Genomic DNA, 12453 nt, shown 5'->3' with positions numbered 1-12453 from the left:
GCAGGCATTGGAACAGAGGCCTGGACTGAGTAAGTGGCTCAGCCCCAACCTTGCTTTTTAAAAGCACACCAAGGCATGCTTGATAGGAGTTCACAGATTTGACCATCCACAGATTTTAGTAATATCCCCTAGGCACCCCTAAATTCTTGTCAATAACTTCTTTCCCTTAAGAAAGCAATCTCTCTGGGGTGGAGTTGTGATGGAGAGGAAGAGTGATCGAGGAGGACATTGACTAACCAGCCAAAGAGGTATGCTCACGTGCCCCTGAACGTTTCAAGCACAGCCCTCTGCAAACACAGTTCCCACACCTTAGTGTCCTTCCTCCTTCCCATCAGGGACCCTGGGCACATCGGGGTGATTTTAATTATGTCACCTGTCATCCAAAATCCATGTGTGGGTGCGCGCCAGCTGCAGGGTGATTTATAGGTAAGGATGGTAGGTTGAGAGTCTCCACATTGGGTGTATGACTTTTGGATATGACTCAGTTGGTAGTCAAGTGTACCTGGAAGCTTTGTTGAGATTTATTTTTCCTTTTGTCAGTAATCCTTCTGAAGGCCCAAGTTTTATGAGGTAGTTTTAGTGGAATGAGATGTAAAGACTTCCAAATCATATCACTTATATTCAACTTCAATGACAATTGCTCATTGATCCCAAAGTTCCAGCCAATACCCAACCAAAGTGATGATGCCTCATGGTTGTGTGTCAGCCATGTTGCAAGATGTTCTTACAAAATCTCAGATGGGTTGTGCTCAGACAGGCCACAGATGGATGTAGGTGACTCTAAGTGCCCCTTCCTCCATGAAGCCTTCTCTGAGCTCCTCTTCCTTTTGTGCTCCTCATTAGCTTCTGATCATTTGTTGCATCTAATTGATAAGCATTTACTGAGCAACCACCAAGTGTAAGATGTTCTTTTTTTCTTAAGTTTCTATTTTAATTCCAGTTAGCTAACATACAGTATAATGTTAGTTGCAGGTGTACAATATAATGATTCAAAATTTCCATACATCATTCCGTGCTCATCATAAGTGCCCTCCTTAATCCCCATCACATATTTCACCCATCCCCCCACCCCCCTCCACTCTGGTAACCATCAATTTGTTCTCTTTAGTTAAGAGTCTGTTTCTGGGTTTTCCCTCTCTCTTTTTTTCCCCCTTTGCTCGTTTGTTTTCCACATGTGAGTGAAATCATATTGTACTCATCTTTCTCTGACTGACTTACTTGGCTTAGCATTGTACTCTCTAGCACCAGTCACGTCACTGCAAATGGCAAGATTTAATTCTTTTTGATGGATGGGTAGTATTCCATTGTGTATATGTACTACATCTTTTTTTAAAGACTTTATTTATTTGAGAGAAAGAGAAAGAGCACAAGCAGGGGAAGGGGTAGAGGGAGAGGGAGAATCAGACTCCCACTGAGCAGAGAGCTCAATGTGGGAGCCTAGGATCATGATCTGAGCCAAAAGCAGATGCTTAACTAACTAAGCCACCTAGGAACCCTGTACCATATCTTCTTTATCCATTCATCAGTCAATGGACACTTGAACTATTTCCATAATTTAGGTATTATCAATAATGTTGCTATAAACATTGGGACATGTGTTCCTTTGAGCTAGTATTTTTGTATTCTTTGGGTAAATACGTAGTAGTGTTAGATCATAGGGTATTTCTATTCTTAACTTTTGAGGAACCTCCATACTGCTCTCCACAGTGGCTGCACCAGTTTGCATTCCCACCAACAGTGCAAGAAGATTCCCCTTTCTCCACATCCTCACCAACACCTGTTGTTTCTTGTGTTGCTGATTTCTGCCATTCTTACAGGTGTGATGTGCTATCACATTGTCGTTGTGATCTGCATTTCCCTGAGGATCAGCAATGTTGCGTGCCTTTCATGTGTCTGTTGGACATCTGGATGTCTTCTTTGAAAAAATGTCTATTCATGTGTTCTGCCCATTTTTAAATTGGATAATTTGTTTTTTGGATGTTGAGTTTTATAAGTTCTTTATGTATTTTTGAAACTAACCCTTTATCAGATATGTCATTTGCAATTTGCAAGTGCCAGACATTCTGCTAGTTATTGTAGGGAATCCTTTTCCCTTTCTCCTCCCAAAAGGACATGGTTCCATCCCTCTCTCCACCCCTTACCCTCACCTCCACATGGGAAGAGAAGAGGTCATCTGACTGATGGTGATCCCTTGACATTTTACCATTAGCAGTGTTAGCCTTGCTGGTCTTGCTGGCCCATCCATGGCAAGCCTGCCATCCTTACCCATATCTCTGGTTGGAAATGGATTTTGGGTCTGCTGCGTGTCTCCTCCTCCCTGTAGGACTGTCTGAGCTCATAGGTCTCAAGACAAAGAGGAGTTAGTTCCACAGTGCAGGACAGAGCACACTGTGATGAATTCCCTCTCATCAAATAGGAAGCAGATTTAATAAATTGAGTGCGTGTGTGTGTGTGCGTGTATATATGTGTATATGTATATAATATTTATATTTTATATTTATAATGTAAAATATATATTTATGATATGTAATATATGATTAACAAAAATAATTTTCAATACGATATACATAATATATTTAATTGTATAGTGTATAATTATAAGTTTACAAGTTATAATTATATATTATATAATATATTCATAATTGTATATGTATATATTATATATTTATATATTATATATAAGATACATGTTTATATATGTATACAATCACCTTTAGAAATTCTTCTACTTACACAAAAATCCCTTCTACTCCCTGTGAAAGCACCTAGAATGTTCTTATTAGTAGTTCAATCTATTTTTTCCATTTTATTGAGATAAAATTGACACAGCCCTATAAAGTTAAGGGGTACAGTGTAATGATTTGACTTACATATATAGTGAAATGATAACAATCAGTTTAGTTAACATCCAGTATCTCACACAGATACAGAACAAACAAACAAACAGGAGAAAGAAGCACGTTTTTCCTTATGAAGAGAACACTTAGCTAACCACCAAACAGCGTCAGCTCCAGTCTGCATGCTGTGCATCTCATTCCTAGTACTTACTTATCTTATGACTGGAGCCCCCTTTCTCCTATTTCCCCTCCCCTCACTCCCTGCCTCTGGTAACCACATGTCTGATCTCTTTTTCTAGGAGTAACTTATTCTTCTGTATGTTTTTGAGAAAGAGCAAGCACCCATGCTAGCGAGGGGGCCGGACAGGGGGAGAAGAAGAGAATCTCAAGCAGACTCCATACCCAGTAGGGAGCCAGTGCCGGGTTCGATCTCACTACCCTGAGATCATGACTTGAGCCAAAATCTAGAGTAGGATGCTTAACTATCTGAGCCACCCAGGTGCCCCTAGGAGTAGCTCATTCAATTTAAATATTGTTCTTATTTAATCTTCAGAAATTATCTATTATTTGCAAATATGGCTGGGAGAAGTGAAAATTTATTAAGCCTTTATCAATTAATACCTGAGTCAGAGTTTGGGCAAATGATACCCAATGGCGAGCCCGCTGAAGGGAAAGCCCCAAGCTAATGGGACCCTGAGCGCTCTCACATACAGGTAAGCAGTGTTGTTTCTCCAGTATAAACTTGCAGTTGTGACTAATAAAACATAAATTCATTAAGAAGTGTTACTATTACCATCTCTAATGTGGAAAAAATATGCAAGATACAAGTGAAAAGGAGAAAATGGAAGATGATTTGTGTAACAGAAGAAAACTATCCAATCATGGGAAAGTAAAAAATATATATTTGTTTTACACATAGAAAGCAAAGACCAAAAGAACAGTCACCAAGCTATTTACAATTAATATGCAGAAGGTGAAATTTAAAAAAGCTCTTTTTTACCCCCTTTGTTAAATTTAAGTTTAATTTTATCAGAGTAATTTGCATAAAAATTTTAAAAGCCAAATAGTTCCACAGGGCTTACAGGAGAAGAACAAGATCTCTCTTTGTTACCCCTTGTAGCCCTCACTGCCTCCCTGCGGCCAGTGACTTTCAGCTCTTTGGGCTGTTTCTCCTGGTATTTATTTATAAAATACAGAATAGTGTTCATAAGCCAATACTTCCTGAACGTTCCTTCTTATATGTTATCTATTGACTTCCCGGTGTGGCCTTGAACTTCTCACACACTTCTTCCCCGTTTACCCTTCCTCTCCCTCCACTCTCCTAACATATTTACATCATGATTTTGCTGTGTCATTATCCAGCACTTGCAATAGTGCACCGTCCCTATGTAGGTGTTGCTCACAGAGATGGCCACACCATGACCACACCACATCATTTTCTTTCCATAGATGTCTGCTCTTTCTGGAGTTATCTTGCTTTGTTTTTGTTATGGTTATGACTCACATTATTATCTGCTTACTTTTCTATGTTCCTGTCACTATTTTATCCCCAAATGTCCCCATGGTGCTCTAAGAATTTCTCTCAGTAGACCCAAGTCCATCAACCGTCTCTCAGCAACACCCATCATGGAGCCCTCCATCCTCTAATGCCAACCTGTACTGCGTACTCTCGAGATGTACTAAGTGGCTGTCATTCGAGAACTCCCTTCAGTTCTCACCTGCATTGGATCCTCTATTTCCTACATTCTGTGAATTTCTCTCCTTCTTTTACTCTTTCAATATGGCAGAACACAAGCCAAGAATGATTATCACGGGCTATAACATTCTCAAGATCTTATACATCTGAAAGGGCCATTTTTCAGTTCTCACATTTGATTCATAGTTTGTGAAGCCAGTTCTAGAATGGATGTCATTTTCCCTCAACAATGTAAAGGCACTTCTTTACGGACTTCCAGATTCCAGTGTAGATGTTAAGGAGCCCCGTGACATTCTGATTTCCCTTCTTTGTATATGACCTGTTCCTTCTCTCTGGAAGCTTCCAGATCTCTGTTTCTGGCATTCTGGAATTTACCAGTGATATGCTGTGTGAACGTCCTTTTCTTGCCCTTGTTGTGAGCACTCTGGTGGACCCTTCACATCTAGAAACTCAGGTCCTTCAGTTTCAGGAAATATTATTTCTTTAATATTCTCTTCTCCTTTAGCTTATTTCCTTTTCCTAGAAGTCCTATTAACTGAAGGTTGGACCTCTTGATTAATCTTCTATTTTTCTCTCTACTTTCTTTCCTTTCTCTCCTCTTTTCTACCTACTGGCAGGGAGATTTCCTCTACTTTAATGTAGTCTTTTGCTGACACGTTCATTCCTGTTATTGTATTTTTAACCATCGAAAAGCTGAGTGCTTTTTTACAATGTTCTCTTCTTGTCTCATAGATATAATTTTTTAGTTCTCTGGAGCTAATACTAATCTATGTTTTTAAACTTTTGTTTTTATTATTGCGTTGTCTTTGTTTCCTCTGTGTTTGTTTCCCCTGCTGTTTTATTTTGGTATCTGTGTTTCGAGTTAGAAGCTGTCCTCAGCATTGGGCCACATTGAGAGGAAGCTTCGTTATGGCGTGTGTGCCTCCCCTCAGAACTCTTGTGTTGAAACGCTAACACCTGGTGAGATAACATTTGGAGATGGGGCTTTGGAGGGTGATTAGATCATGAAGAGGGCACCCTCATGAATAGTATTCATGATTTTATAAAAGAGACCCCACAGATCTCCCTGGTCCCTTCCATCATCTGAGGACACAGAGAAAAGACACTGGCTATGAACCCTGAAGACAGCTCCCATCCAACCATGCTAGCACCTTTCTCTTGGAATTCCCAGACTCCAGAACTTTAAAAATAAATTTGTTGTTTATATGCCACCCATCCTGTGATACTTGTTAGAGTTAGCAGAATGGACTAAGATCCGGGTTTGGCTCTCCACTCACTTACAAGGGAAGCACCCACCAAGAAGGACCCAGCCACTCCCGTGGGGGGAGCCAAAGCACACTACCTATAGGATTTTCTCTTGTACTGATCCAGTTCCCCTGAGAACAACGGCCCAATCTGCCTGTATAGAGGTGAGTGAGGCTGACTGCTGCATTCTGGAAGCTGAGTGGTGGAAAGAAGCAGGGGTCCTGCACATTCAACATAGAACCTCTAGGGTTCAAACTCCCCAGAGAAGACACATTCCATCTTCAGCTGCGATGAGGAAGGGAGAGTTGCCCAGACACTCAACCTTGGGGAAGAGCTCCAAGGGTCTAACTGCTCCTTAATTAGATTTGAAAGCCATCCTGTGCTCGGACCCACCTGCACCCTGGCTTACCCAAAACCCTGGTGCTCCAGTTCCTGGACGTGCTGTGGGGCAAGTCTACTCACTCATCAGCTGATAGGCTTTTCGGTCACAGCTGCCCTTCCTCTTGAAGACGACCCTTACTCTCGCTCCTATCCCAGTCTTCCATTCTCTCGACTTCTCTCATTTTCCCTTCCTTTGTTTTTATGGGGTTTACCACCATCATTTAATTAATATCATATAGCTGGCTTTGGGGCAGAAATTCAGATTAATAGAAGTATTCACTCTAGTCACTCTTGGACGTTTTCAAGGTACCTTTATTTTTATGTTTCAACAGCTTTTATGTTATTTATTTTATGTTCAAATAAATATGCTTTGTTTATTTCCTATTGTAATTAGGAAAAAATTAACATTTTGAAGAGCTTTGCTGAGATCTTATTAGCTTTGACTCTCTATATTTTCAAAAACAAAAAACAAAACAAGCAAGCACACACACATAAAACCAAACAACAAGCAGAGGAGACCGAAAGCACCCTCTCTGCCCACGACAGCTTTTTTACACAGAAGCTCAGCCCAGACCTATGAAAGGGCAGGGTTCTCTGGTCTGCAGGGCCCACTCAGCTTAGAGGAGGGGGGAGAGTGTGAGTGTGAGGAGTGTAGGGAGACTACAGAGAGAAGGGCTTGGGGAGGACAAAGGGGAGGAGAAAGGACCCAAACAGGCCCCCCACCTTCACAGACCTGCCCAGGCAGGGCCCTAACCAGGAGATCAAACAGTGTCGTAGTGAAACTCTCTCCAAAAGAAAAGGAGTTTGAAAGCCCAGATGACATCGAACCCAACAGAAATCAATACCACAAAGTCTCTACAGAACTCTCAAATCAGGGCAGCCCCTGGAAATGCTCTGTGATGGGCTCTGACCTGCCAGGTGGAAGGGTAGCCTGGGAAGGCCAGGCGCTCCTGGCCCCAGGCCAAGGGTGGCGTGACCATCTCACCCCCTCCCATCTCCTCTGTGTTTCTCTGAGGAAATCTAATTTTCTTTTTTGGGTTCTTTTCTCTGACAGTATCCATTATTCTTGGTGAAGCTGTGAAAATCTTCACCTCGTTTCTTTTGCTTGGGTTCCCTGCTTTGATGGGCTGAGACAGAAGGCGAGCTAGAAATCTGGTTACTGTAATTCATTTGACATAGTTTAAAAAAGCAAATAGATAAGGCTGTGAACCCTATTATGTGCCATCGATGTCCCCTCCGGCCTCCATCTGCTGGAATGCGCTCCGTCACCCCAGCAGGATGACTTCCTATTAATATTTACCAGCCCCACTGGCGGCTAATCCTCTTACCCCACCTCGAGGTCTAGCCGATGGCCGCCACCCCAGCACACAGCTGGGTAACTATGTACTTAAGAGCCTGCCTTCCTGGCCCTTGATTCTAAACGGGGGAATGGAAACCAAATAATGATCAACTCACAAAATGAAACACCCAAATTAGATTTCGTCCTTCCCGAGGCCCGGCCCCCAGGATTCTAGGGAAGAGTGCCACAGACAGAGGCAATCGCAAAGCTTCCAGGCCCTGGGGGATTGCTGAGACTTGGCCACTAAGTCGGTTGGTCAGAAATCTGGGAAGGAGGTCAGCTTGGAGGGGTCCTGTCCTGAGCTAAAGCCACATGGGCGTGTTTGGAGAGCTCTAAGGTGGTTCTTTCAACTGATTCTCTCTGAAAATCCCTGGAGGTAGGCTCTGATGTGTGGTTTTTTACCCTATCTTTGCTTCTAGAAATGGGGGCTTGATTCCCAAATGCTTGATGCAATGCAGCCCAGCGTCTTCTCTCAGCAGTCAGAAATCAAGGTAATGTTTGCCATGGCCAGGAGACACAGGGAGCATGGTACGATGGGCTTGAAAGGCAGGGTTCTGGGTTTGGATCCAGACGCTGGTTACTTAGGGACAGTCATTTCGTGCAAATCCAACGAGCTGTGCATGAACACCATTCTTTAGGTATATATCTTCATTCATGTGTTCTGTACAGAACATCTGTTATTCTGTTTGAACTCCATTAGTTTTCTAATGCTGCCATAACTAATTACCATAAACTTAGTGGCTTAAAATAACATAAATGTATTATCTTATAGTTCTGCAGGTCAGAAGTCTTAAACGAGTCTCACTGGGCTAAAGTCAAGGGGTCAGCACGGTTGTGTTTCTTTCTGGAAGCCATAGAAGCGAATCTACTTCCTTTCCAATTTTGCCTTCTAAAGGATGCCTGCATTTTGTGGCCCGAGGCCCTTTACTCCATCTTCAAGTCAGCAACAGTGAGTTGAAACCTCTCACATCATATCACTCTGACTTCCTCTTCTGCCTCTGTCTTTCCCTCTTTTTTAAAGATTTTAAAGATTTACTTGTTTGTTTGTTTGTTTGTTTATTTAAGAGAGAGGGAGAGAGTGTGTGTGCATGAGAAGGGGGAGGGGCAGAAGGAGAGAGAGAATCTCGAGCAGACTCCCTACTTCGGAGTCCAACACAGGGTGTGATCTCAGAACCCTGAGATCGTGACCTGAGATAAAACCAAGAGTCTGAAACTTAACTGACTGAGCCTTCCAGGTGTCCCCCCTGTCTTCCCCTTTTAAGAAATCTCGTGATTACATCAAGTATACCCAAACAATCCAGGATAATCTCTTTATTTTAAGGTCAGATAATTAGCAACCTTAATTCCATCCACAACCTGAATTCCTCTTTGCCATATAAGGCAACATATTCATAGGTTCCAGGGATTATAATGTGGGCATCTTTGAGCAGCCATTATTCTGTTCTACCACAAATTCTAAGGCACTTTCTTCTCTATACTTGATTTTATTACTTAGGCCTGCGTCATTTATTCATTTATTCAGTCATCCATTCATTCATTTTATAGTGAACATCTATTGTTTTGTGGTCCAGCATCCATCGTCACATTCTCATACGATATCCCAAATTTTCCCTTGGGAATCCTGCCTCTCACTGTCAGTCAGGAAACCTCTACCCCACTCTACCCCTGGCCACACTGATGTTTTGCAGAGACATGTGACTGAATAAGAATCAGTGAGATGATTAATAGCACTGGTGGGGAAAAAGGAACATGTTCTTTGTCCCTAAGATTATAGGGAAAATAATAATCTGAAGACACCAGAGAATGCCATGTAAAGCCTGGAAATGAAACCAACACTTAAGAAGGCAGAGCTGAGAGGGGCGCCTGGGTGGCCCAGTGGATTAAAGCCTTTGCCTTTGGCTCAGGTCATGGTCCCGGGATCCTGGGATCGAGCCCTGCATGGGGCTCTCTGCTTGGCAGGGAGCCTGCTTCCTCCTTTCTCTCTGCCTGCCTCTCTGCCTACTTGTGATCTTTGTCAAATAAATAAATAAAATCTTAAAAAAAAAAAAAAAAGAAAAAGAAAGCAGATCTGAGAGATGAAAAGAAACTGAATATTAATGCCATCATTAAGCCCCTGGATCAAACCATACCTGAAGTTAAACCAACCCCTGGGCTTTTCAGTTATGAGGTCTATGAGTTTCTTTTTTGATTAAACCTGGTCAGATTGGGTTTTTCTGTCACCTATAACTAAAGGAGTTCTAAGTGAAACATCTTCTTTCATTTCTTTATTCAACAAGTTCCCACTACACACCTACTTTGTGTTGTGTACCAGAAATCACAATATAACATTGCTATCATAATGAGGATTATGGAACTATTCAACACAGACAGGTATCTAAAAAATGGGTACAGGGAAACAACTAAGCTGACATAGTGCAATGAATAGGAATTTGCCAGGCTGAGGTTGGGGAGAGGTGATGATAAATTGTGTTTCAGACAGAGGGAAGAGTAGGTGCAAAGACTAGGTAGCAAGGGACTCTCTTCTTGGTTTCCATGTGTAAGTCTGGCCCCTATGACCAGAACATAAGTTCCTCAGTATCTATCTAGATTTAACGTGGCATTAGAACTATAAGAACAGGGGCGCCTGGGTGGCTCAGTGGGTTAAAGCCTCTGCCCTCTGCCTTTGGCTCAGGTCATGATCCCAGGGTCCTGGGATTGAGCCCCGCATCGGGCTCTCTGCTCAGCGGGGAGCCTGCTTCCTCTTCTCTCTCTGCCTGCCTCTCTGCCTCCTTGTGATTTCTGTCTGTCAAATAAATAAATAAATTTTAAAAAAAAAGAACTATAAGAACAACTGTAATATAGTTATAATAATAACAAAGAATAAGAATGGTATCAACAAGTGCTAACACTTTTTGAGCGCTTACCATATAACAGCCACTATTCTAAGTACTTCCTGTGTATTATTGTCTTCAAAACCACCCTCTGAGGTATTTATTATTATTGTAATTTTACACATGGGGACACTGAGGCAAAGAAAATCTAAGCAGCTTGCCAAGTGTGATGGACTCTTCTGGCTCACTAACCAACAGTCGTTCCTCTGTTTCTCCCCTGCTAGCAAAACCTCCATTTTCATTCAAAAGATCATGGCTAGATTTTTTTTATACCACACATCACTTTTGTACATTCATAAAAATATATATTCAAGGGAAGTCAGTTAGTCAAGGCATTCCTAAATCTGCTTTACACTGAGAGTCTAGACACTTTTCCTCTCTGAGTCATCAGTGCCCAAGTTGTTCCATAGATGTTTATCCTCTGTACCATCCAGAGCTTTGATGAGGCAGCGTTTCTCAAAAGGGTGCCCCTCTGGCACCTCTGGGCTATGTTCCCAGGACACCATCAGCTTCTGCAGGGTTGATGCATGAGCATAGGCGATGCTTAGCACCAACAATCACAAGGCACACCCAGTACCAGAGATGTTAAATATACACAGTGTGTGACTGTGCACATGAACATTTGCACACATCTTGGGTTTTTAAAAAAAGAACAATAATAATAATCATAGCTTTCTCTTAGTGTTAAAACACTTTTAGTATGGCATGTGCTATTTGCAGCCAAAAGCTTCTTTTCTGATTCGCCAAGTTCACCAGGAGAGCTCAGATTTGAACCCAGGTGTTCTGACTCCAGGCAAAGCTCCTAGGCTAAACAGCTTTTGTGTTTTAGCTAAAGTGACAGATCTGAGTTATTGATAGCAACCCCCTGGAGTGTTGTGTTGAGAGGGAATCTGAAGCCATGGGGTGTTATCTGTGACTGCCATGGAACCCGGAATGGTGACTTGTATTGTGCAAGCCACATGTTTACCTTTCTTAGATAATCATCTCAACTCTCAACTTTTATTCAAAGCCAAGGATTCCTACAGCTGAAACAGGACCAGCTTCCACTTAAACACTTCAGAACAAATAGACAGGACTGCCACAAACAGCCATGCAGACTGTGTACTGAGGAACTGCAGAGAATGCTATTCACATAGACTATGGTGCAAATGGCCACCCCTAGTTTTGTGCAGTACACAACCTGCACAGCTGTACCTGGAAGCACTTCTGATGGTAATTCTTTACTTAAAACACCATGAATACAACCTGCATAGCTAATTGCAATCATTTATTCTAGAATTTTACAGCCAGAATGAAGGTCAAGTTATTTTTATGTCTAATTAAATTTCTCCTGTTTAAATTAAATTCTCTTCCTAGATGACACAGACTTAAGAATAATACAAAGCATTTAGTCTGGCTCTGTAGGGGCTCAATATTCATGAAACATAAGTGAATCGTTAAAAATCCTTCATATATTTGAAGACAATAATTAAGTCTCTCATTCCCATTAGCTTCTGTGAGCTAAACAAACACACTTTACTTAATTAGCTATTACCATGAGCCAGGAACGATGCTAAGCACTTTACCTCAGAATGTCACTTCATCCTCAGTGAAACACTCTGAGGAGGGTTTGTCGTGATTCCCATTTTACAGATGAGGGTTGTAGTGGTTGGGGGCACAGGTCCTGCAGGTCGTCCACCCGGGGCTGTGCGACTTCCGGTACGTTCCCTCTGCGCTCCAGGTCCCTCAGCTGTGAAATGAAGGGAACAGTACCTACTCCATAAGATTGCCCCAGAACGCACAGTATTTAACATCATGTCAGCGTCTGGTACATAGCAACATTCCTTCACTGCTACTGTTGTTGTCATTCCAGTATCTCAGCCTGGGAAGGGTCTTGGCTGGGGAACAGAGCTCCAGGATGCCTTTCTCCTACTCTGCCCTTCTGATTCTATCCCAGGTTTGAAAAGGACCTGAGAGACTGTGTCATCAGCTCCTCGTTTTACAGACAAGGGACCTGAGACCCACTGTGGATCATTATCACCCACTTAGCTACCGGGGAGAATCTGGTGCTCAGAATAGTAACTCTCTCATCTCTCCTACCATACT

The sequence above is a fragment of the Lontra canadensis genome, unplaced genomic scaffold (assembly GCF_010015895.1).
Source record: "Lontra canadensis isolate GAN:19392208 unplaced genomic scaffold, GSC_riverotter_1.0 scaffold5, whole genome shotgun sequence".
In the NCBI taxonomy this organism is placed as follows: Eukaryota; Metazoa; Chordata; class Mammalia; order Carnivora; family Mustelidae; genus Lontra; species Lontra canadensis.
Note: the sequence above shows the minus strand (reverse complement) of the source record.